The 4,940-nt window shown below is 34.7% G+C and overlaps 1 pseudogene; it reads left to right on the top strand.

Moving 5' to 3' along the window:
* The first annotated feature begins 492 nt into the window (after positions 1-492).
* On the top strand, positions 493-692 carry LOC114632880 (annotated as a pseudogene).
* The last annotated feature ends 4,248 nt before the right edge of the window (positions 693-4,940 follow it).

Below are 4,940 nucleotides of genomic sequence, written 5' to 3'. Positions count from 1 at the left end.
TTATCCGTCATGGAATATGCATTATTGAAAGCAATGCACTTCTGTCTTAGGTTGGTAAAGCTCTGTGCAGAATCTTACCCATCCTTGGCTTGCCAGCCTGTTAATTTAATAACTCTGTATGGGGGTCCATTTTCAGGTTCAAGCCATGTACTTTGGCTGCCAACATGTTGATGTTGTTAAAGACAAGCTTTGACACTGTGGGCAGGAATAAAAGTATTCCCAGGACAAAAAGGGCTAGCATGATCAAGCTATATTTGTCATTCTTGAAGCTTGAGCAAAGTCACCTGTCTTAAGTTATGTTGAGCTCTGGGCTGAGACTCCAAGAAGTCCCAGGACAGCACACTGATGGGGAGTGAAAAATTAGACAGCAGAAGTGACCAAAAGAAAGTCTAATGACACATACGAATAAAAATGTAATAACAAAATAACTTACGTTGTATGGTAACCTAAAATTAAATTTTAAAAAATTGCTCACCTCAGCCCAAAACCTTTATGACTATACTTTCAGAGAAAATGTCAGTGTTTGATATTGGAGAAGTTTCTCTCTAAGTGTGTAGAGTAATGGAAGACATGAGGTAATGCAGATTTCTCTCCTGAACATGAAGCTGGCTCCTGGTATTTTTTTTCTGCAACTTCTATTTTCTATTGATGATCATAATTCTCTTCCTTTGGGACAGAACACAGTCTGAATGGATTTCTCTTTGAAGAAAAAGACAGTCAAAATAAATGTTTTCATGAACTAATTTTACAAGCAAGCACACATACAAACTAAAATTAAAGGGATATGATACCTCACACAATAAAAATCAGAAGAGGACAGTAGTAGTTATACTGCAAAAACATTGTCCTTAGATTAAAAATTGAAAAAAATCATTATATAATGATAAAGGGACAACTTATACAACAACTGTAAATATACATTCATCTAACATAAAATATACACCAAATTGTCATGAAGTGATCTGAATGGATCTGAATGGAACAGTGGATACTTGATGTCCTATATGTTAGCTGCAAGATATCTTGACAAACTGAAAGTTACATATAACAAACTAAGCTGAAAACTCCATAGAGTTGTAGATTTCAAGAAAAGAAAAGAGAGATGATCCAAATTAATGAAATCAGAGACAGAGGGGGAGCTATTAGAATAAACACCAATGAAATTGAAAGAATCATAAGGGCATGCTCTAAAAATCTATATTCTACTAATTTAAAAAATCTAAAGGAAATTGATGAATTCCTACAAAAAGTTGGTGCATAACCTACAAAAATGTAATCAAGATAATACTCATAATTTAAATAGAGCAGGATTTTCCAGTGATATAGAACGGTTAGTAAAAATATCCCAAGAAACAAAAGCCCAGGGTCAAAATGATTCAATATAGAATTCTACTAGACCTTCAAAGAAGAAATAACACCATTAATCCTCAAACTGTTTTGTAAAACAGAAAAAGAGTAAACATTTCCAAATTCCTTTGACAAAGTCAGGATTAACCTGATAAGAAATCAAGCAAAGACCCCAACAAAAAGGAAATTATAGAGCAATATTTTGATGAACATAGACACAAACATTCTCAGTAAAACATTTGTAAACTGAATTTTAAAATACATCAAAAAGACTATCCAGCACAATCAAATCAACTTCATCCCAGAGGTGAAGGAGGATTCAATACATGTAAATCAAAAAATAATCCACCACATAAATAGACTAAGGACAGAAACTGCGTGATCATCTCATTACACTCAGAAATATTCTTTGGCAAAATCCAACATCTATTTATGATAAAGATTCTGGAGAAAATAGGAACGCAGCAGACATATCACAACATAGTAAAGGCAATATAAAGAAAAGTCTCAGCCAAGAACATCATCTTAACTGGGGAAAAATTCAAAACATCTCCACTAAAATCAGTAATAAGAAAAGGCTGTGTACCCTCCCCTCCCATGTTCAACATAGAGTTTGATGTCTTAGCTCGAGCTAAGTGAATCAAGTGAAGAACACTAAGGGAATTCAAAAATGAAAGAAGGAAGCCAATGTATGTTCACAAGCAGATGATATAATTACATACATAAAATACTCTAAAGACACTTCCAGACATATCCCTTCACTGACAAGTACATTCAGGAAAGTAACAGGATACAAGGTTAACACATAAAACCCTGTAGCTTTCCTATACACAAAGGACGAACATACTGAGGGAGATATCAGGGAAACAATACTTTTCATGATAGTCTTAAATATATGTGGAATCAATCTAACCATGAAGCTGAAGAACTTATGTAAAACCTACAATACACTCAGAGATTGTTAGGACTAATATTGTGAAAATAATAATCATATCAAAGGCAATTGACAGATACAGTGCAGTCTCCATCAAAATTCCAATACAATTTGTCACTGACATTGCAATAAAACAATCTTAACCTTTATATAGAAGCACAAAATAACCCAAGATAGACAAAACAGTCTTGAGCCAAAAAACTGCTTAAAAATGCTTCCAAATTTCCATAAAACAGCATGGTACCAGCATAAAAACAAACTTGTTAACCAATGAATTAGAACTAAGATCTCAATTACAAACTTAAACCTTTACAGCTAACAATGCATATCAAAAATGCCAACAATATACATCGAAGAAAAGAATTTCTTCAGCAAATAGTACTTACTAGTCATTCTTGTTACCTATATGTAGAAGAATGAAACTGTCCTTATCTCTCATCTTCACAAAAATAAAGTCCTAATAGGTCAAGGACCTTAACTTAAGAAGTAATAGTCTGAATATAATTGAGGAGAAAGAAAACATTCTTGAACTAATTGGCATAGGAAAGAACTCTCTAACAGGACTCTGATAATCTACCTATTAAGACTAGCAATTAAGAAATGGGATCTTATGGGTTTAAAGTGTTTCAGTACAGCAAAGAACATCGTCACTCAAATGAAGAGGCAATCTACAGAATGAGAAAAAGTCTGCCAGCAATACATCCGACAAGGGGTTAGTATCTAGAATAATAACTAAAAAACTAAAAATCAAGAAAACAAACAAACAGGCTCAGAAAGGTAAATATCACATGTTTACTTTCATTTGTGTCTGTTAGCTTTGGAATACCTAAAGAGGCTAGGAAATTACTATGTAACTATGGAGAAGGAAGTAAGGAGAAGATAAAGGGTTAAAGGGGGAATTATGGAACAGGAAACGATAGACTGTGGTGAGAGGGGAGGACAGGGTAGAAGAGGGAAACTGGGAAGGATAAATAAAACTAAAGATTTTTCAAATGGTTATATAGAGACCTAACATTGTAGAAACTTCTTAAAATATATCTATTCACATAAAAAGTTAAAATGGATTATCTCATCTAAGGCAATTTCGTTCCTATTAGACACTAGAGACTAACAAATAAAATGCCCAGTTCAAGGAACGGGTTGCTTCTTTTGGAATAGTTAACCAGTGATAGCTCAATGATCCCCAAACGTTACTACCTATTGTTGATGTTCTTGGTTACCCTATAGAACTTGATGGTAGGACTCTATTGTTGAAGGAACCACATATTTCAGTCATAGAGAAATCAAATTGATACCAAACTAGAAGGTTTATTCTTACTGGCTAGCTTTCATAGTGCTAGAAGATGCTTTACATGTTTCCAGAAAAGAACAGTAATCATCAGTCTTACCCACTGTGAACCCTGTGATCCAAAATAATGCCTGGTTGGTACCTTTCCACTGATGCAATGGTGACATGAATTTCACAGGATTATTCAAACACTTTCTGGTTGGCTTTAAGGCCCACTCTGCACGATGACACCCAAATATGGCACCATTATCAGGATAAGAACCTGTTTATAGATCATAAGCCCTATTAGGAAAATTTACTAATATTTTGCTCTTAAATGACTGAAGTATTAAACAAATCCCTAAGGGCTTATCATTAAATTAAAAAATAAGGTTCTCACTTCAGGAGCACATATACTCTCAGATCAGGGTCCTACTCAACCGTTATCAAAGGAGCTTCCTTCTGCAGCAGATGAGAACAAATATAGAGACCCACAACCAGACTCTACGCAAAGAGTGAGAGACGTTGGAATATTCAGCCCAAATAGTATCTCTCTATCCAATCTATTGCTTCAGGGCTCGGGAAGGAAGCAGATAGAGTGTAAGAGCCAGAGGGGATAGAGAACACAGAAAACAAGGCCCCCTAAATCAACTGCATCGACACACATATGAACTCATAGAGACAGAGATAGCATGCACAGGATCTTCGCAAGCCTGTACCAGATGGAGTCCTACAGCTGAAGGAGAAGTGGACACAGGCTCCCATTCTTAACCCAAAAGCAATCTTCAATTGATAACCACCTGCAAATGAGAGTTATTTTTCTCCAAGGGAGTCTCACTGGGGAAGCAAACTACTCTTAAGGGTAAGCTGCATGTCCAGCAGTAGAAGGGCAACAGACAACAGAAAACAAACTCAACAACATCTTTGGAGAGTCTTTGTCAAATAATACCATGGTAAGGCATTTCTTTTTTTATTTTGAAAGTATCTCAAATTCAGCTTTTAAAATTTTATATGTATAGTTTTTCTGTCTTTTTCTCTCTTCTATACTATATGACCTTTGCATAAATATTATGGCTTTCAGTCTCCTGGTTTTTTTACGGAATTCCTGAGTGTGTGAATGAGTAGGTCTTTGATTTTTCTGCCCTTGGGCTCTATTCCTACTATTTATCTTTTTTCCTTGTGCTAGTTTTGTTTTATCATCATATTATGTCATATATATATTTATTATATTATATTATATTATATTATATTATATTATATTATATTATATTCCCTTGGAATCCTTTTTCCTCTTTGTTTTCTAATGAGATCTAGGAAAGGTGTATATCTTGATGGGGAAGAGAAGTTGGTGGAACTGGGAGTAGAGGGTAGAACATAGTCAGGATACTATAT

The sequence above is a fragment of the Grammomys surdaster genome, unplaced genomic scaffold, assembly GCF_004785775.1.
Source record: "Grammomys surdaster isolate TR1022 unplaced genomic scaffold, NIH_TR_1.0 97, whole genome shotgun sequence".
NCBI classification, from domain to species: Eukaryota; Metazoa; Chordata; class Mammalia; order Rodentia; family Muridae; genus Grammomys; species Grammomys surdaster.
The sequence above is the reverse complement of the archived record's forward strand: the minus strand, read 5'-3'. Positions and strand labels throughout refer to the sequence as shown.